Source organism: Aythya ferina, assembly GCF_964211825.1.
Source record: "Aythya ferina genome assembly, chromosome: 3".
Lineage (NCBI taxonomy): Eukaryota > Metazoa > Chordata > Aves > Anseriformes > Anatidae > Aythya > Aythya ferina.
Genome location: NC_140298.1, coordinates 56,476,981 through 56,499,449, shown reverse-complemented (window position 1 = coordinate 56,499,449; position 22,469 = coordinate 56,476,981). Strand labels below are relative to the sequence as shown.

The 22,469-nt window shown below is 43.3% G+C and overlaps 1 protein-coding gene across 10 annotated transcripts in view; it reads right to left on the bottom strand.

The window, feature by feature from the left end:
* HIVEP2 (HIVEP zinc finger 2) overlaps positions 1–22,469 on the bottom strand; it is a 134,861-nt gene that overhangs the window by 94,561 nt on the left and 17,831 nt on the right. For 9 of the 10 annotated variants that reach the window (XM_084514499.1, XM_084514493.1, XM_084514498.1 and 6 more), the window contains exon 2: positions 5,694–5,799. The exons of the other annotated variant lie outside the window; for it this stretch is intronic. The gene's annotated coding sequence lies outside the window, so the exon portion shown is untranslated. The remainder of the gene's footprint in view (positions 1–5,693; positions 5,800–22,469) is intronic. 10 annotated transcript variants of the gene reach the window in all.

The following is a 22,469-nucleotide window of genomic DNA, read 5'->3' as shown; positions in this document are numbered from 1 at the left end:
GTTCCGGAGGGCTGTGCTGGCTCAGACACCTACGCAGGCGCCCGTCGCCTCGCCCACTGCACTGCTTGCTGGAATTAATCCCGCTCTTCACCCAGGGTCCTGTGTACCACCCATTGTGAAAAGTCAGGAAAATGAAGGTGCCCTGTAACTTGAGGAGCATGTGCTAATTTTATATCCATGTTTTCAATGAGCTACGCCTGTTTTTTGTTCCGGGGGACTGCATAGAAAGCATGACAACAAATCTGGGGGACTCTCAAACGCAGCAGTAGCATGTGGCTCATGCTCCCAGCACTGCCCTCTACAAAGTGCCTGCTTCAAAGCGACCCTTCCTTCCTGCCCAGGTCTGCCACCCCGAGGGCGAAATTCACCCTTTGCCGAGTGCCAGTGCAAGGTTATTTACTCATTTCAATCCAATTTATGCCCTTAGAAAAGATTTACTTGTGTCACACTGCTCTCCTGAGCAGGGACAACTTTCCCCTGACTGGAACCTCAAAGGCAGGCTTCTCACCTCAGTGAAAAAATGTCTTGTTTTTAATATTTTTTTTCCTGTTGTGAGTCAAGAAAAAAAAAAAAAAAAAAAGATACAGATAAGAGAGAGATGAATTTTATTCCTCCTGGCACAGCAACAGGAAGCAGCCAACCAGCCTCCAACGGCAGGGCTCTGTTCTCTCTGCAGTCACACGGAGAAACCTTGCCGAAACCTATAGGCCAGATCCACTGATAGCTTCTGGCTGCTTTGCCTGTTTTAGCAATGCAAAGCAGCTGTAAATCCAGTTTAACTTGCCAGTTTCTGTCAGCCTTACTGTGCCAGCTTAGCACTGCTGCTAGCCTCAGAAATCCCAGCAGCCGGAGGTTCCCCCCTCCCAGCCTGACTCCGGGCCCTGGAGGCTGATCCTTCTTCCACCCGCTGGCCGCTAGCACAAGGAGCAGGACGGCCTCAGGCATTTCTTCTCCCTGAGCAGAGAGCATTTGTCACACTCCCCTTTCCCATGTGCACACAGCCAGCTGAGCAGATCAAAGGGAATCCACTTAATGATCAACTCCGGTTAGTCCCTGGCCACTTGTCCGCTTGCTCCGGATGGTGACTCCCGACCCTGCCCAGGAGCAGGTGCATTACTGGGGCAAGGCTGCAAACCCAGGCAGGCTGGCAGAACAAAACACCCCATTTCCTTGTACTTTTATAGTTCTTTAGAGGTCAGGAAACAGAGCTCAGGCTTGTTTCCTGCTCCTCAGCCAGGGAAGATGGGGGAAACTGGAGGTGGATGTAGAGAAAGGCAGAAAGAGGGCAGATCAAAAAGATCAAGGAAAATAATAATAAAAAGAAGACAACACTGCTTCACTCTAGTCTGTAAAACAGTACATCTTGGAAAAAAAATAATCTCCCCGCAACCAAGCCTCTCTCTCCAGGGATACACAACAGTCTCAGGAATTAATAGCATTTTCTTGCAACATTCAAGTGCTGCTGCACTTACAGTCTTATAAAAAAAAAAAATCACTAAAAAAACAACCTCTTCTTTTGCTTCTTGCCTGAGAAAAACACACATGAAAAGAATTTGAGAGAATGTGGGGGGGAGGGCGCAATCATGTCAGTCCTGATTTTCTAAGAACAAAGCCTTTACTTTATATATAAATAAGTAAACTGGAGATGTTCGGCATGTCTTCTTTTTTTTCCATCTCACTCTCAGCCCCTTGCTCTGAATGCATTAATACATACACCTTAAGCACAATCAGGCTTGTCGTGTTGCCATGGAACTGAAACCTTTGCAGTTTGGATGGTGATGTACGCCAGGAAGCATACTGTTCTTACACTTCCTATAACAGAAGCAAAAATCACTGCATAGCATTAACTCCCTTAGTATTTAAGGCATTCAGTGTCTTTCTTGTCTGTTCTTCTTCACACAGAGTTTGCTTTTTCTATCTTGCCACATGCAAATGAAATGCATTTGACACAGCTATTCTTGTCTTTATGAAGTCAATAGCTCACACGCTGAGCACGCTGCAGAAGGTCCACAAGACGACGGACTTTCCCTTTTTAATAAGAGCTGTTTGCAGGCATGCAGCAGCTGAAACGAAGGCTGGAGAAAGCATAAGTAGATGCAATACACGTGGATACAACAATGTATATGCCAAGGCAGCATTTTCGTACACTTTGGAAACCTAGTCAAGCATATTTATAGCTAACGCTCTTGACGCTCAATGTTCTTTTGTCCAAACAGCCAAATCACAGTATAAAGCTCCTGCAGCAGGAGGCAGGTCTTTCTACACCTCTGTTTTGTAACTGATGTTGGTGGGCTTTCAGTGGTGAGCAGAGCTCTGGCCACTTCACTTACAGGAAAAATAAAGTCAGTACAGCTCTGCGTTATCTAAAGCTTCAGCCTACAATGATTATCTTCAACAGTTCTGAGGTTTTTGCCAAAGCTTCTAAAAATGGCTGTACGCACATTGCAAATAAATCAATTTTTATGTTCAAAGTAAAAACAGGGTATGCAAGTATCCAAGTTTATTATAAAAAGGTTACCATAATAAATAAATAAATAGCCATTCACATATATAAACGTTGGATCTGTACCTGCTGAAACAGCTGGAAGCCTGTCCATGATCTGAAGCCAGCCCGAGGCTTTTACCTCCAAAGTTAAATATTTGCATACCATTAAGCTTAAAATTAAAGCATTTGCTGAGGAAACTTGCTGACTCGCATATAGGGAAAAACAAGAGGGAATTTAGCTTCACTACACACAGGGGCAGATTCTTTGGATGCCTTCCCCATCACATGGATTCCTGGACAGCACAAGGACAGACAGACTACCAGCCTGGGAATTCCCCCTTCGTTTTCCGGAGGATTTTGTGTGTGGCTCGGATAGAAAAGCAGTAACCCAGGTAGCTACTTTATGAAGAAGGCATTTGTGCTCACTCCTCATCCCTCGACCACCTGGTAACACTCCTTCCCCAGCGAAGAAGGGCCCCATTCACCCCACGCCTCCGCCCAGCAGGTTCCCGCATCCCGCTGCCACAAGCCACCTCTTTCTTGTCCACAGCTCCTGGGGCTGAACCGGCCGGCTCGCAGCGAGCGTTTCCTGCAGCAAACCTGCCCCCAGGGACGTGAGGTTGTGCCTGCTCATAAGGAGGCTTTCTGAGGCACGTTTTGCCCCCGTGCCGGCACAAGGCACAAAAGCGCTGCTGTCTGTATGCGCTTTCACAAACTGCAGGGAGAGTCTTCTCCAGCACCCTCAGGTCCCCTCTGCTCCCCTCTACTGATGGAAAAACCAAGCTGAACAGCGCTGACAAAGCCTCTTTCCCTTCACTGGCAATGAATTTCTGCTCACACTACGCCCCTACCACCCCTGCCCTCACCTCTGGTTTAAGTCAGGCTCTCACCGTCGGTTTTCTTGTTACAGGAAAATGTATATTGTGTGACGATGAAAGGCCGGCGCAATGTCAAGAGCATTAAAAAGACCCTGGGGACTGATTAGAGTCAAAAGGGAAAGGATTTATGACGGCTAATAAAGTTAAATCTCTCAGAGTTCTGCTTATCCTTTGCAATTCCAGGTAACCAGATCTTATAGGAAAAGTTATTAAAATGTTGGAAGTTATTACTGTCCCCTTTGAAAGGGTTCCCTGATAGGGAAACCTGTGCTCTGACTGCAGGCACCTGGCCAGGACAGAGCCCGGCTCACCAGCAGGGCTGAGCTGACATCAAGGAGACAAAGAGGGGGAAACTTTTCTCTCCACCAGCACCATGCTTCTATGTGGAAGAGCTACCGCACAAAGAGAAGATGGCAAATCTGTGAAGGTTAATATTTCCCATCAGAAGTTCTCCCAAGGTGTGAGATACGGCACCCCCTGTTATACAGCTCAAAAGCAGACACCTCGCTGCTCTGCTTCCTCTTTGGTCCCAGTGAACACAGACACCTACAAGCAGTCGCCACTGTGGCAGCCATCTCTCCCCATCAGCTGGCCCGTAGCTCCCTGAGATATCTGCTCTCCCTGTGACAAGTCACTTTCCACCTAAGAAAAGGAAAATGTCAACCAAAACACATCCATCCTTCTTTTGAAAAGATTCCTGTGACAGCAGGAAACTAGCCTAGCTGGCCTACTGGGTCCTTCCCAGACCTCTGCCCCTGCACAATGCAAAACGCATTTTCTTCCAACTAACTTTCCTTCAGGGATTACCAAGGGTGGCCACAAAGACACGTTAGAAGCCCTTTCAGCAGGATCCATGCTCTCTCACTTCAGTGGGAGACGTCATCCCCAAGGGCTTCTCGTATAGAAGAACCAGAGCTCAGCCAGGTTTGGCTACCTCTTCACCATTCATAACCTAAGTTACCTGAGCTTCAAATGGCGCTCCCAAAACAAACTGAATTGTTTAATGAAGCATGAGCTTCCTTTCCCTAATCCCTGTAAGATTTTGTATTGCTTTCCATGTCTCACACCACTGATGCAGCAGTAAATCAGCCACATTTCTGACAAACATCTTCAAACCTTTACACAAAAATACAGCGCGTTTAATCCAGATGCATACTTTTGGAGCCAAGAGTTATCTTTCCTCATCATTTTATAACTCTTGAAGCTACATGTGGATTTTCATCGAGTCCTCTCCTATGTTATTTTGTCAATCCATTTCCTTGTAATTTTGTTTCATGCTGTATCTTTAACACTTAATCTTTAAAAAGTAGCTAATCAGAAAAAAAAAAAAAATCCCCACAGAGAACATTACTTAAACAAAAGTCTCAGATGCTACGTGCAGTGCAATCCAACTCCCATCAGCGTGAAGAAACGTTTTTCTACCAGCTTCAGTGGGAGTTGCATTGCGGCTATAAATCAGATGAAGATGCTCCATGCTAACGGCTATGTGGTGTGCTATAAACTGCTCCAGAACATAAAACAATGACATAGCCATTCTCATAAAAACAGTTTGCTCGTGGTTTACAGTACCTGAGTCAGAACAGTAGGAAATAAAAACATGCCAAATATTAGTGACTTGAAATTTCTGTCTTTGTAGACCATAAATTAAATAGCCTCCTTTCACAACATGTGGCTCAGTCTCCACTTCCTTTTACAGGGTGAGGAAAAAAGATTCAATATACAGATTTAATTCCTATCAAAATCTTATTCAAAGGCAGTGGGTGATGTAAAGCTAAACATCAGGGGAATACCTGCCATCATCTGGCTGAATTTGGTAAAATGGAGTTAATTTGCACTTCTTTGGGGATTCATTGGTGTGTGAAATTAATCGAATTCAGATTGGCCAGAAACTGAAAATGGAATGAAGGAGAAAAGCAATTAAAGACCTTTCCTAACACAAAAATAGTACTGCTTTAAATGCAATGATACAGTTAAGGTACAAAACCCTTCATGCCAATGCCACCACTGCTTCCTCCTTGAGGAAGAGAGTAGTAGGCTGCATATCTACACGCCATCGTTACACCAGGATAACTTCACCCAAAGAAAACATCGGTAGAAGGTTTCTACCAACAGCTGTAAATAAATACATTTTCATTTACTCATAGGTAAAACAGTTCACTGCTCTGCATATGGACCAGGCCTAGCAGATAAACATCTGTTGGAACGGCTCGGCATAATTGATTATACATGTGGCTTAACATTTACTTCATTGACTTTTAGCACCTTTGTGTTATTGTTCCTGTGCTGCTCCAACAAGCGGTGGTTAATGTAAGATGCAGAAGTTCACATACCGTATACTTATGAATAACTGGTTCCCAGAGATGTGGCAGTGATAACATTGTCATCGTATGATTCAGGGTTGCTCGCTGCAGATCACATATCAGGAGAGGGTCCCACCTGAAAACAGAACAAGTCCAGATATATTGTTCATCATAATCAGAGGTTTACATCAAGCTTTACTAACACATTTGTGCATTTTCACGTATTTCCCCTCTGCATTAACAGTATCTGGGCTCCTCCCAGGCTCATAGAAATCATTTTGCTGTTCACAATGACAAGCAAAAGTTCACTGATGTAGGCAAACCGTTTGGCCACTGCTCCAGGCCAGTTTTCAGGCATGATCTCAAGGCAGCAAAAACTAGTTTCCATTGATAACACATAAGCTGTAACTGTTTGGTGGACAGATAAAGATTTCCCATGTCAGGGATTTGACAATAATGCAGCGGTGAAAGGAATTACCTTATCAGTGTTCAATCTTGTGCTCAATCTTTTTTTTTTTTTTTTTTTTTTTTTTTAAGTTGAATGTCACCGGTTTAGAAGATGCACCACCAAAGATCAAGGGATCTTAAGAGAGCATTACTTTCCTATTGATGACTACAAGCATATTATTTGATCATCTAAAATCACTTGATAATTAATCTGTTAACAAATATTTTCATATATGCAGATATAGAAAATGAGTTTATACTAGCAGCATTGTCTCCAGTGAAAAAGATAAGTGGCAGAAAACAAACTTTCCAAGAGCTGAAAAAGCTTTTTCCTGCTAAAACTAACGGCAAAATCACAACTGATGGAAACAAACACAGGCTCAGGCAACCTTAAAAGTCTACAGTCCTAAATAAACAAAAGCTCACCTGGGCTGTATATCCCCCTAAGTAAGTGTTTGAAACAAGAGTTAAGAAACTCTTGCACATAAATTTCATTGACTTATTCTGCAATGCATGAGGACGTGAATGAAGCTATAAAACACAGCTTTGACATCAAAGGCAGATTAATTGCGTTCTCTTTTATTTTGAAAATGTGGATAAAATGACTTACAGGATACCCAAAAATATACCCAGACACACACAGACATACAGACACACCCACAGCGGTCAGAAGTCACAGAAGAGATAAAGCCTCCCCCAGAAGAAACCAATCTTCCTCCTGCTTTGCAAGCTGCTTCTCATCCTAGGGCAGGAGGTTTTCAGGAGGGAAGTCTGGTAAATAACAAAGAATTTTAAAGAAATGATGTTTTCAGATTTTACCCACAGTTTACATTTTTTAAATTACTCTAATGCTTCTTTGACTCTTCATACCTCCAAAGTGGCTTGGCTCTTGTTTTTATTATGCTTCACCGGCCAGCCACAACGTCACACAGCTCTCCAGCACCACATACTTCTGCATTTTCTGCCAACTAAGCAAGACAGTGTCTCTGCATTTGGTCTTTAATAACAAGCTTAAGCTAGGAAGAACACATCCATGGTCCAAAACAAGAAAAAGATACTCACAAAGGGTACACTTCCCATGGCACAATGCTAATATGTAATGCCTAGTGCTTACCTGCTCAGGATCAGTATGAATACAGGTTGGCAAACAGAATCAGCTGTATATAATACATATAATGCCAAAGACAGAGGTGAGACACTGATTCCCAGCATGGGACACAGCAGTAAGGAGCCACCAGCAGAGCAGAGACTGTCGGGGTGGCTGGGGGCAAGCTGCAGATGCGGGGCCCCAACATGCCCCTGCCCCGGGCTTTCTGCAGGGCTCCCTTCATCCAGGGACAGCATCGGTGGGCAGCCAGCTCCCCCAGCTCCATGCCTACACTGCCCAATTGCAAGCTACCAGGAACCATGTGAATGTGTGTGAAACCAGCTGGGGACTGCTGGCAAATAAGTGCAAATGCTGGCTGAAGCACGGAGGGTGAGGTAAATTCACCCTGGTGGGGATGGATGGGAACATGATGTGAACGACATCGACCGCCTGTGAACGCTTTTGTTGAGGACAGAACACTCACAGCAAAACTGACAGCACTCCCCACCTTACAGACAGAGGCTTCAGAGCATGAGCTTGTGAAAGCTACTCATCTGCCTGGGGAGTTTTGCCCAGAAACTACACACAGAGGGCTCACCAGTCCCTCATTTCCAGAAATGCCAAAACAGTAGCAGGTATCTGTATTCCTAGGTAGACATAGGTATAAAAGAACAAGAAAGCACTACTTTGTAAGTTAAAGCATTCCACCAAATACACTTAAGGGTAAATATTCTTTAAAAATTCTTTCTCTCCACATCCAGACTTGGTACTATAAAGGAGTTTCCCTAAAACAGACATTTTTCAGAGTGTTGGACAGATCCTTTCTATTGATCTGCTTAAATTTTGCTTCCCTATTTCAGGCTTAGAAAGAACTTTCCCTCCCAGAGAAATCATCTGTAGCATCTTTGCCACAAAATGATGCTGCTAAAAATGGCCAGCTGTTTTCAACAGGAAAACACAGTAAGATATGCAACTCATTCTTTTTCTGCTTGCAGATTTATTTGGAGTCATTTAATCAATCTTTCCTTAATGACTGTGCCTAATCATTTAACTTGCATTACCTCATTTACCTTTTCAAAAAACTGCTTGAACTTTTCAGGTGAATAAGTCATGTAAACTTTGTTGTTTTTGTTGTTGCTGCCTGTTAACGGTGCCCTTGGAAAATGAACAGTCTGAAATACAAGTCCTAGATCACCACAGGAGTAGAAAAGAACGACCACAAAATAGCTACATCTTCTACATCCTCAACACAAGTATATCACAACACGAGGCACCAAATGAAATGCTGTCTTTCATCTCTAATGAATTAGTTGAAAACTAATTCAGGCTGGTAGCAGTCAAAAGCCGTCATTGTCATCCTGCTGGTCAATGTTATCTATGGACTGAGTTTGGAGTTCTCCATTTAATTCTCTTTTGACCCTTTTGCCCAGATTCCTTAATGGATTCTCAATCCTATTCTTTGCAAGGAAGACCATGGTCAAGATTTTCAAGGCCACAGGGCAGGTACTGTACTCAATGCCTATTTCCTCTCTGCTCGCAGTTGAGATGGAGGGAACTCAGGGACTGTGCATGAGAATGCCAAAATTCCTCAAAACAAACCACTTCTGGTAGAGCAGGAGGCGCTAAGGAGAAGCTGCTAAGAGGAGCCCAAACTACTCATGAATCTGACAACTTTCAAGATCTTTCACATAGATTTCTCTGGCAGAGACTTCCTAATGAGACTTCCTTTCCCTTGGTGAGAAAGAGATAGCAAAGTTCTGAAAATACATTTTGACAGAAATTGCAAGTCCTAGAAGAGCCTCTTTAAAGCAAAGGCAAAGTCTTTCTAGGTGAAGAAGACAACTGGACACCTTTGTGAAACCTGAAAGTGTAAATTATATAGGAGATACATAAGTAAACAGCACTGGCAATTATGGAAATAGCTTGTGAAGACAGGAATACACTGGGGAACTGGCACTGAATCTGGGTGGGGGAAAGATGGGGAACTAAAGATACAAATCAATACAGCCTCTACTGAAAGAGAGAACTGTAAGAAAATACACACAGTTCTTTTCCAAGCTGTATATTTACTATAGTTGACAGTAGTAATCTCCAGTGCCAACAATTAAGACCTTCATTTTTATGAGCATACTTCTAAGGAAATGCAAATATCAGGCACAATTACTTCTCAAAACTGAGTCTATTTGTCTTAAAACAATCTTAAAACTGTATTTAAACATAATGAACTACAGGTAAGTTACTCTTTTGCCCCGAAGAACTTTTCTTACAGCACTGAAGAAGAAAACATGTAATTGTTTGCACCATAAATGTTCATATTACTGCATACAGCACATTCACACCAGAGCTGAGGAGATCTTATAGACACAGGTGTTGAGAGCACGCCTATAAAGCACTGTTGTGCTCTAGGGCTTAGCAAGGTTTTAGCAATTCTTTCTCCACCTTCAACAAATACTGGTTGCTGGCTGGAAAAACAAATGAGGACTTATAAAATGGTCAAAGTATTTAAACCCACATGGTTAGATTGGCTAGATACAGGCACCAAATTGTTTTTTAAAGTCAAGGCTAAGCAATACACCTCAAAAATTCCTCCAATACATATATTTTATTATGATTCTCAAAAAATCTATAGCTACTAATTACAAAAAATACATTTGTGAATAAACTTTCAGAAAAATATATTCTAAAATGAAAGGAAAAATGTAACTAATGAACTGAAAACACATTAACTTGCCTGAACTACAAAACTTTCCACTCCTTTCCTCCTCAGAAATTTGAGGAATTAAGAAGGGAATTACAGTCCTGAGCTCGACTTTCCTGGCACTTGCCAGTGTCGGAAGTTAAGCGTTATGTCAGTAAAGGTGAGAAAGCCCCTCTTTAGTTCTCTCTGACATCCGAAGCCATATTACATACAACATAGCACTTGTATACCTTACTGGGCAACATAAAACAAGGATGAATCAGCTGCCTGTAAAATACGCCAGGCTGACATCCACACGCACACCAAAGACCTCCTCTCTGTGCAGAACAAGCACAGAGAAGCAGCAACGTGAGCTGCTTCCCGAACCGTGTTTCCAAACACTCTTTGGTTACATCCTGGAATGAACAAGAGCAGGAGTTTCTCAGTAACAAGGAATTACATGGCTGGTAAGAGCAATTCAGTTCAGTGGCTGTAATGTCCTAACACAAACAGACCGCATCAACATGTAGGAGAGGAAGCAAGGAGAGAAAGCAAATACAGCTACAAACACAGGATGAACTGCTCTGCTGCAATCTACATGTATCCTCCGTCAGACAGCATCGGGGGGTTCCAAACAGATCAGACATGCTCCCCGGCACAAAGCTGCACAACAAGAGTGATGATGTGCCAGAAAAATAATGCATGAAAATCCCCGGAGAACCAGCATTTTTTTTTCCTTGGACTTTCTTTGATAACCTGCACAGAGGGCATTTAAAATCAAAAAATATCTACCAGACTGTCTTTGTCATGATATACTCCATCAGCACTACTTAATTAAGTGTATTGTTCTCTTTCCCACTGCGACTTGCTTTGACCTTTCTCTTTTTTTTTTTTTTTTTTTTTTTTGACTAATTCTTTTTTTAAATTCTGCCCCTCATTTTCATGAACGTTAGTGATCACAAAATATATTGAGAGTGACAGGCGGTAACCATTACTGGAGGCTGTCACACTTGGACTGCGATGCAGACGATCATCCGGAGGCTGGTACACTAGTGCGGAGTGAGAAGGTCACTCAGTAGCCATCCGTCCCCTCCAAAGAGCAACACTTCTGAAAAACAACCTCCTAAATAAACAGCTAACATCAAGAGCATTTCACAGCAATTTCTATTTCTCTTCCAGCAACAGTAAGAGAAGTTCCATATCAGAGAACAAAAGTCATTAAACGGAGCATGCTGTCAGACATGACAGCGCATGTTGGGGCTATGAAAGCAGCGGAAGCAACAGCCAGTCCCCCAGCATCACAAGTACAGGTGAGAGACACGCAGAAGAAAGACAGAGTCGGTCTGAAATGGCACAAAGAGATCTGATCACTAATCAGAGACAGAAACCCATCTGAGAGTTACAACTGTCTCTGCAGGCTCTGAAAGACAGAATTAAATTGGTTTAGTACTATATTCAAAAATGAATTTAATTAGCTGACATTAAGCAGGATAAGTTTGCGGTACCATGTTGTTCTGACAAGCTGTCTCCAGAAGGGTAAGTGGAAGGTAAAATCATATTTTTCAGGATGAGATTACAGACGTGCACTTAGAAGGTAACGGCGTGTCTGCCGAGGGCAGCTTACAGCTGGAGCTGGACACTTCGTCTCACACTGCAAAGGATGCTATGTGACAGATGAGCCAGGATTGCGAGTTTTAGATTCTGCACGTTTATTCTTATGGCTGCACAGCTTGATCTCTTTGTGATATCACCACTTACGTGAAGAATAAGCCTCAGCATAACCTCTGCCAGGAGGTTTGCTCCAGCTTCTCCCAGTCAGTCAGTCCCAGCATCTACTGGGAGCCACTGTGGAGCGATGGTGGTGGGGAAAATGAAGCAGACAGAAGCTGTGGCCATAACATGGGGGTAGAGAGCAACAACTCAAGAATCAAGGGTAAAATCCAAAGGGAATCCAAATCAGGTGCTTCCCTGAGGAAGACTTGGAAGAAATGGAATAACAAATTCCAGAGCAGAAGCTGCATGCTTGTGAAACCAAACCAGCATCTATTTTGCATGCCTCCTATTCAGTGATGAACTGAGCTCTGGTGAAAAGCATCTCACTGCCAGCACTAGAAACCCTGATGGAAATCCAGCAGATTTGCAAAGCAGGGCCACACACCCCAGGCTGTGACCATGGTAGCTACTGCTCACATCACTCAGTGAGGTCTCAGCTCTGATGGCAGGACCAAGCCAAACTCACTAGGCAAGACAGAGGAGCTTTGGCCACCCCATTAGCAGCGATCATTAGGGAGTTGCTGTTCTATCACATGTTGCAAGTGCACAGCAATATCAGCTCTCAGTTCAGCCTGGGAGTGCCCTTCCTCCTCTCCCAGCCCCTCTCACCAGACCTGCATTTAGGCTGTGTGACCCTGAGTAGCCATTTGCAGGTTTTTAGGAGCAAGCATCACACACCACATGCCCTTCTTCAGCACCACATGCATCGCTCTGCTTTAGTGGCTTCTTACACTGATAAACTCCTCCCCGTCTACCCAGCTGTCGTCCCCTCAGCCACATCTGGACCAACAAATTAAACGTGCTCTTTGCCATACCCTGTCTCTGTGACATCTGCCAGCAGAGGCAAAGCCACTGAGAACAGCAGCTAACAGTTAGGGATGAAGACTGGCAGGGGACAGAGACCCTCGTTTTACTAGCCATTGGATGGGTGACCTTGAATCTCTCATTTTATGTTTCCTCGTCTTTAAAGAGAATTACCGTGTTGCTTTTCAGCTATACTGATAACCACAGATATGAGATATTACTTGCTACTTATGTATATCACCCATTACTATACATAACTAAAGAACTGCCTTCAGCTAAACAAACCTAGCTACAGGCACAGAACATATGATTTTGTAGTATTAATTCTTAATTATTTCACTCTCTTCCAGGAAACGCAAGTCCACAGCTGAGCATGAATAAAGACACAAGATCTTGACGATAAGAGAAGCAAAACAATGGCCTGACATGACCTAACTAAAGCACAGGATACTACTCCCCCAGGGTAGAAATCTCCTTACTCCAAAACTTCCTTCCAAGTGCTCTGAATATGTCACTAGACAAAGAAACAAGAAATTCACTTTTGCAAGACAACAACATTTTTTACAACAGCAGTATCTGACATTATTCCATAAATCTTCCAACAATCAATGCGCCTTATGTCAGAAGGGACCTTTAAACTTCAGATTAAAACAAATTTGGGGCTCAATCGCAACACAAAGATACATGTAATAAACTTTAAATATGTCCAAAGCTTCACTGGAAAAAGGTCTGCTGAAGGTTTAACAGGAGGCCCAAGGCTCACCCAGCTGACCTGCGGGCTGCTTAGCACCCCGCGGTGCTGAAGCGCTACCGACTGACAGGGCTGGAGCTCCCAGCGTCCCCGGGCGTCAGATCTGACATGGGAGGGCATGTCACCAGCCATCTGTCCGTGATTCCTGTGATAACCTTTCTGCTCCCTCTTCATCCTTATCAGATACTTAGGTTGTAAATTGGGTGTGCCTGAAGACACAAGGTCAGGGTAGCCTACTTGTTCACAGAAGCCTTTACACAATACCATGGGAAAAAATTGTAATCATAAATCACCTATATCTCACAATTCCAACATTTTACCATTTTCACAGAACTTCCCATAGAAAAAGTATTCTCAAAGGAATTAATTGTGTCTTCCTCTCAAATCTCTTTTGTAGCCTTGTTTCTGGCCGCAGCAGCTGCTTTCACATCAAGGACCAGACCCTCACCTCCTTTTCTACAGTGGCGCAAACACAGTCAGGAACTGCATCGAAAAGACAGATGCTTATAGGAAACCGGGGTTCATGATTTCTGCTGCATACTGAAAAATTGGAGGTGTTTTCTAAAGCATCTGGTGGCTGCAGAACTGAAAGAGCAGAAAATCAGGGGAGTAGGAAGGCTGACAAATTTGAAACACTTAGCGCTTCCGCACAGCTATGCCCTGCTGACCTTCTGTCCCACTCTTCTTTCATCTTTGACCTGAATTTGGATGTCAATGCCACTAAACCAAGAAGCCTAAAGCCACCAACTGTGCTATGCCCCTGTCAGGGCTGTTTCTGAAGTCCAGCTTCCCCACCCCGCATGCAGCCCCTTCATAATGACAGCAGGTCAGTGCCCAGGCCCCAGCCTCCCTCCGGGTCCCTGCAAGTGGGGCACTGCCCAAAAATATCCCCCGAATCTGACATTACTGCAGCATAGCCACAAAAATCTGCTACTGCAGACGTCAGTTTGTTTCCTACAAACAGCCTATACCCAGTGCTTATCACACTTTTAACAACAGTAACCCATGCATGCATCTAAAGTTTAAAGCCTTTACATTCCAGGGACAAGTCAATAAACAACACATACAGCTTATTTTATACAAATGCATTCCACCCAGAAAAAAACTGTGAAAACGCTGACTGCTTTACAGCTCTCTACCCCCAGATATTCAGGACTGAAATTCAGTGGCAGAAAGGTCCATCACACCTCCAGGCTTCTTTGAAAGCATTGGGTAAACATTTTAGACAATATGCTACTGGACCATGACTGCGTTAATTATATCTTGCCTTTAGAGGTCTGCCACATCTTTTTCATCTGCTATTTCCACCAGTGTTATATTCCTGTACCTTCCACCCATATGCCAGCAGCATCACAACAGAGGTTGTACCAAATGCTTGTCTAAAAATGGATAAAAAATACTTCTGCTTAACGTCCTGATAAACAGAAAGAAACAGTGCTGCCCTTTGACCCAACCATTTAAATTCAGAGGGTGGCTATTCACCTGCTGATGTCTGAAATCTGCCGTTCACTCTGTGGGATCACCCCTGGCCCAAATCTTGTCCTCAAAATCTTTCTCAGTGGCCAGAAACCTTCCACATTGAGTTTCTCCTGTGTGATTCACCTCCACCACCCAACCCCAGAAAGAGACCTCAGTAAGATTGGGCATCTGCAAATTGACATCAATAGGGATCGTCCTGGGCTGTAGAGAAATCGCTCGAGTTAGTCTTTGGAAATACTAAACCAGCAAAGAGAGACCGGGATAAGAGTCTAGCGGCAATACATAGCCAGGCAAAATCAGCTGGATAGCAGGTACTTAATCATACATGTTTTGTGTTCTTCATACTGGGGAAGAACTGAACACATCTGGACACTGGCTAACATAGGGGTTGCTCTAATATCAATCACAAATCCTGACAGGGGACTGATGAGTAATACGGGCATCCATCCTGAACTTCTCATGAACATACGCCTATCCAACCGTCATGAGATGGATAGCTTGTGACCCATATCCTCTGCACAGCCAATAAAGGAAAAGGCCGTAGAGCTATCATCTAGTGAACATCTCCCCTGCAGAATACAGCACAGCATTTGAAAAACCATAAAGCCCTCAGAGAGAAGTTACTGCTTCACAAACAGTGGAAGAAAAGCCACAAAGCTGTAGGAAATACAAATATATACATATAGACAGAAATACCTGAGTACTCATTATAGTTGCAAAGAAAGCCTTGCAAATCTGAAATGATACAGTATCACCTCTCTAGCTCTACAACAACTCACTGTTACAGATGTAACAGCAGATTAAAATTAGATGAATTCAACTGCTGCCCTGTGCCAAAGCAGGGTATCTGTCATGAAATGCGTGAAGTGTGTTCCTGCCACTGCAACACAGAAAGCTGGGGTCAGCCGCAGGTTAATTATAATCAGTAGCACTGGAATCATCAGCTTAACTTTGCTGTAAAAACTAATAAGCAATAAAAAAAATAGCTCTACTTTTATGCATTATGTATTTGTGTGTCAATTTATATTTAAATATTTATAGACATTGACGAGACTTCAAAAATACTATCAGTGTAATGAAAAATATGAAGAAACAACTTTTAAAGTAATTTATTTCTATTTCCACATTTTATACAAAGAAAACAAACCCACAACGCAATTACATCAATTTACCTATTTTATGCTATCAAAACGTCTTATTTCAGAAGCAGTCACATCTTTCCACAACCAGTTTCTAGCATCCTGTTTCCACTTGTGCTCTTTAGCCGACTAGGAGTTTCGTCTGTTGGTGGGAGGAAGAATTTTGAGTGGCTAGAAGTAAGTGCAACTACAAGAAATGGCTCGTAGTTGAAAGACAGATGACAGCAGTATGGAGCAAGTAACCAGAATATTTTTGAAGTCTAAAATTTTTCTTCCTATTGATATAACATGGACAACAGATGGGTTTTTAAATGCAGCTCTTGGTACAACTTTGCATGTGAGAAGGAAAATAATTTGGAATTCGCGGGAATGGGAGCAGATTGTTCCGTGGCTCCAGTTGGTGTCATTCTACAGCCTTAAACTCTGCAGCAAAATACTGTAAGCAGAGCAGCAGGAGTCCCAAAATTCCCCACCCTGGCTCCAGCTCAATAAGCCATTTCTATTCACAAAGTGCATAAGCATATATCGAGAGCATGTGTAGGACCCAGGGATTTCACTACAACTTAGGAATCTGCTTAGAATTCAGGTTTCACTGAGGGGTTTTGCTAAGCAAGCACGAGATGTATCTGGCAGATATTTGGCCCAACACAGGCTTTTCTTTTCTCTGGGTCTGTATGCAGTGTTTTCCACCCGTCACAGGATTTTCTTCACCTGCTAAGCAGCATGCTCAGCGAACTCGCAAAGAAAGAAGGGTGTAGCTGCACACAGGAGGCATCCCAGCAACACAAGGCAGGGGACACGATAAGCAGAAAGGACTGCCATCGGGCAGCACATCCTCATCAATACACCAGACTGGCAAAACAGAGGAAAGCAAGGCAAGCAGTACCAAGAGCCCAAGTTTAATTACTTAAATTACTCAGCGCAGCCCTCCCTGCTGCCTGCAGGCCCGTCGGCATCGCCCACTCGCAGCAGCTGGGACAGGACAGGGCCAGGCAGCAAGGCCTGAGCACGCCGGCGGTGATTCACGCTTCTCAGGAACGTCCATCAGTGAGAAGCGTGAGCTGCTGGTAGATGAACTTAGAGAGGTGAGCTTTTAAGCACTCCTCACCACAGCCATTTCTGACACTCATACTGGTATTTATAGAGCTCAGTCGCAACATCCTATGTCAGGACAGAAGCTGCGCTAACTATGCCATCCCCCACACAGAGGGGACAGGTCAAGGCACAGGATCATGGGGTGGCTGAGGCTGGAAGGGACCTCTGAGGTCTCCTGGTCCAGCCCCCTGCGCTTCAGTGGTTGCCCACGACCATGCCATCATCCGGGGTGGATTGGCATGGCTTTCAGGTGGCCCACGAGCCACACCTACGCAGATGCAGCACAGTCTTCAGGAGAGGCCTGGGAGAGTCCCCGGGGGCTCCCTCCTACAGGATGCATTTTCTGGGGTTCCCAACAGCTACCATGCTTTGCTCAGGTCAGCTACTCTCTGAATTGCCTACATACTTCAAAATGTGTATTTTATGAAATGGAAAAAAAGCCAGGGTGAAACTGGCAATTCTGCACTGCCCACATTCATCCTTTGAACGGCAGAAACATCTTTGCCCTCCACTCTTCAAAGCTGCTGTTCACTCTAACACCACAGTACAATGTCTTAATTACAAATTCCCACCTCAAACTTTACCAGTTTGTCTGGGAGAAAAACAACCCAGCCCAGCCATTTTCAGCCAAGAAAAGGAGACAGAACTGGAGTCTGAAGCAGTGCATAGCCCCATTTCTGTGAGACTTGTATGGTCTTTAATAGTGGTCTGCTTACAGTAAATCCTGTGATTATGTATATTGTTTATAGCTCAGAGAATGGTCACTTAAAAATGGCCAAAAAAAAAAAAAAAAAGGTTCAAATCCTACACTCTGTTTTAGCACAAAACTACTGGCTTTCTATGGGTCAATAGCAAAACACAGCATCTGCCTACATGACATCCCTGTAAGGAAAAGAAATGGAACTGACATAAGGAGAATATTGCACCACAAAGGTATTTTTGTGCGTAACTCATCCTTGTGGATTTAATTCACATGAAAACATTGTAAGATGGTGTGAATCTTACCCTAAACTCGTAAGCTGTGTAGCAGAACCAGGAATTGAACCTGTGGGTATTAAGTCCCTCCTCGCCAGCTACTCACTAGACCGCATTTCCTTAGGTAGAGCATTACAGTAAGTGTGTCACATGAGCAGTAGTACACTGCTGAGCTCCTGTGATCACACATGACAAATAGTAAAATTTGCCACAATAAACTAAAAGGCATATTCTGTGCATGTGACACTGCCACTTCTAGTGTCAATGCAAAGCATTCAAATTCCAAGTGCAAACACAAGAATTAAAAGTAGTTTCACAGGTGAAACATAACACGCATCTAAGCAGAGAGCATTATTCTGGTTTTCAGAAAATCCTTTCAAAATGATTATAAAAAATTGTCACTACCATTTCAAATCTACAAGAATTACACATCAGCGGAAATGAAAAATTTCCTTCCTCACTACTGCAGCCAGGCACCTTGCTGCAGTACGCTAGCAAAACCGACTTGCTGCAGAATGAATTGAATTGGCACAACCACAACAGAAAGGAGTTTAATCTACAAGTGCTGCACTGTGGAAAGCAACTGCTCAAGCAAGCATGCTCCATGCAGATAAACCAAGTCTTTCATGCTGCACTTAGAAAAACAAATTCCATTCACAAAGCAAAGGCTAGCTACAAACATCTCCAAAGTTTGGGAAGTTCAAAGCCGGGGTCAGCTGAGGTAAAGAGAGGGAACATGCGCATCTCTGGGTGGTGACACAAGCTCTCTGAAATACAGAAGTGTGTTGCATTGCTGCTTCCAAAGAAATGTGTACCTTGGCAATAGCAGTTCAGCATAGCACGCACTTTGGTAAGACTGATGGTGCATCTGTCTCACTCCTGGGACAAGGAGCTCGGCCCATGAACTGCTCAGGTGATGTTAAACAACCTTCACTAGTACCCAGCCACTGATTTAACACATGCACGAGTTTCAGGGAGGCAAAATGTTTCTGTCTCAGCAACACAACTGGAAAAAGCATGCCTACTGTTTGGCCCCTCAGATCATACCAAGGCCTATAAAGTAAACAGAGTTAAGTGAAAGTAAGCCTGCAATAAGGAGATTTTATTACAGCTCTCCTATCTTAATCTGTTCAGACTAAAACTTCATTTTTAATTTGTCAGCCTAACTGTACAACAGTATTTTTTTCATAAAAAAAATTCTTCAATCTGCTAAGATAATTCTTCTTGCAGATGGACTGGTAATGACATACAAATAGAGCATTAAATATGAAAAAAGTTACACAACGTATTTTTCTCCTATACATATTTAATCTCATTTTGCACATAGCCACTTTCACGCTGAGCATCTCAAGTACTGAGTAATTAGTGTAAATTACATTTCACTTTTTCTTTTTTTCTTCTAAACTGGCAAAAATAGTGAAACTGAGTCGGTAATTATTTCAAGTTTTGCTGCAATATGGGAACAACTTGCTAATCTGGGGATACTTGAGAGTTTGAACCGATAAGACTGGCTTTTAAAATAGGCAAGGAAAATGAGACAATTGCATACAACAACTCACAGGGCAAGATATCCCTCTCTCAGTAGAGCATTGTGACCTGGGCTATTAACCTCTGACAATCTCTTCAAGGACCCCAGGATGCGAGAGTTTGCTCCTCAGCGAGCCGCTCTCTGTGCGTGCACACACACACACACACACCACCACCCTCATAGGCAACAGCGTCACTCACGGCATTTTCTTTCACCCATCAGCCACCTACTTGCCCTGCTTTGCTCACTCAGGTTGCACTGATCTCAACAGAAAATCCACCAGAAATCAAGGGCAGCCTCTCTTCCGCTGCCCACACCTCCCACCACAGCCAGAGAGCAGCCTTGGCTTCTCATCCAAAAGGGCAGGGGAAATTTACGCAAAGGACACTTAAACCCTCCTAATTAACCACATCATAAAAATCGTGACCTGTAGTACTGACAACATGCAAAAGAATGCCAACAATTTCATTTGATGCCCCTACAGAATATTCATCTGCATTAAGAAGATCACACAGTTGCAGAAAGGACATCACTATTAGTCAATCAGAAAATATCACGGAGTCAAAAGGAAAGAGTATTGGGACTCAAAACAACTAAAGAACATTTGGTGAACTCCGTATTTGTTTATAATCACGCAAATTCAGGACAGGGTCATTCTCCACCCACCAGATGCTGATGCCCTTATGAGGCACTACTTCTACACCTGGCTCTATGCTTCTCCCACTGTAATGGTAATGCATGACTGTACAAAACTAAGTCAATTCAGTACGATAAATTAACATTCTTCTGAAGGCTGAGTTTTCTTTCAAGTTCTCACAGCAAGTGCTTTCTGAAGGATGTTGCACTGACAGTCCAAGAGAAATCCTGCATTTGTTTGGAAAATAAGGACATAATGAGAGCAACACGGCCCGCTTCCTTAAAATGCCTTTTCGACATACTTGGCCATGACCTGAGTGGCCTTCTGTGTGAGAAAATACATGTTTTCATCTATAGTTGTTCGTTTCCTGTTCTCCAGGTTCAGATTACCAGCAATGGTAATAGTTATGATGGTGCTAGTTATAAAAGCAGTTTGTAGATGTAGCTACTTCTCCTTATTACATCTCAGCTGCTGTCTGTATTAATACATAATCAACCATAGTATACATAAGCACACAGCATATGAATAAAGACCATAATTATCAGCACTTATTTTTGCATATTTGTTACTAATAACAGTAAAATCTCAAAATACAGCAGTTTATGGCCCTACCCCACAGTTTACAGCTATTTCATCGACAGATGGAAAGGAAAGAAAATTACAGAATTACTTGGTCAACATGAAAGGGAGGAGGACCCTCTGAAAAGGAATTCAAGAGCACTAAATCGTTTCTTTCCCAAACTGTCATCATTCCCATTCCCTTCCTAAAGGGCTATTACTTCCATTCCTTTATTTCCTATTATTATTATTATTTAATATTTGTATCCATGCCACCAGAGCAAAAGTTTATTCCCGGCTTAACATCTCAGTATGGCTTTGAAGATGAAAACTGAGTATCAGCAGAGAAAATTATCAAGGAAAAATTGTCAAAGACATGACTTAAAATCAATTTCTTTGATTCTAATGCATTCACATAACCACTTGCTTCTCCTTTTCCATAAAGTAACTGTAAAATCTGTTGAGACAGAGGACTATTGTAGTGTATACATACCTAATGACCCTACAGGGGCATATTTAAAAGAAGAAAGGAGATTTATGTAACAATTTATAGGGGCAATCACAGCTCATCAAGTTATTTTCTTTCACACATGAAATCGGTCGGTCCCATTTAAGAGGCTTTTCACATGTATAATTCTACACTGCTTTTCCAGAGGAAAAACAATGGGGAGGGGGGCGGAATTTGGCAGGCACGGATGCAAAACCCTCCAAGGACTGCACATGGCTGAACAAATTCGCTCTCCTGTCTGTTAAACTTTCCCATCTCAAAACTTTGTTTCAAGACATGCTCTCACAATGAATAGCTGGAACTTGCCTGTACGGCTGAGAGTACCAACACACAGTATTTAATTTCAAAACCCAGTCATATCCTATTCTGCAAAAGGCTGAATGCCATTATTTCTTTGCACATCTTGCTTTTCCCTGCCTGCAAGCATCTTGCCATGCATGATTCATGTTACATAACTCCAGCTTGTTAAAAACAACAGCTATTTTGCTAGGTAGTGCAATAGATTAATGAGGTAAATTCAGAACTTGCTTATTAGAGCCCAGACGAAAGCTGCTCCTCAAATAAAATGCCTCTGCAGCATTAAGCAAATAAATAAGCAACTGCACCAGAATCAGCTACATTCAAAGCTAATTCAATCTTGCAAATTCAGGACACTGTATTCTAGACTATTCAGCTCCTATTCTCCCACCACAATATGCAAACTCACCGGTGCGTATGCACCTTATTTTTAAAAGAGTGACACACACACGCACACACACACACACATTGCATACCCCAGGCATTAGAGAATACCAGTTGAATATTGAACCAATTAATTTCCCTCGCAAGAGCTCCGCAACGCTTTAATGTTTTGGCTGGCTTTGATGGGACAAAATCCTCTGCCCTCAGCTAGCTGCAAAATGCTGGTGTTTCTCAACAACCATTCTTACTCATCCCCCTGGTTTGGTTACAAAGTATGAGAGCTGCAGCTGGAGAGGGTTAAACGGGCTTCCTGTCGCTGCTGTGCAAGAAGCAAGGCTCCGCGCTCCACCACGGCAAAGAAATCTCTTCAGGCCCCTCGTGCCCAGCATTACTCAGCACTATTTGGGCCGTATTCCAGGATCCCTGCGTGCCCACCTGACAGCGTGTCCTCTATATTATGCAAGTGATGTAGTCTCCCCACGGCAAATTATCACCTGACCATCCCGGTCTTTTCAGCTGAGGTGCATCCAGTGACGTGCCCTGCGAAGCAAGCCATTGCAACGTGACTGGATTCTCTTCTCAGCCCCTTCTCCGGGGGGGGGGAAAATAAACCAACCAACTACCCCACGCTTTGCATTGGGGCGAAGGCGTGCTGACAGCGAGCCGG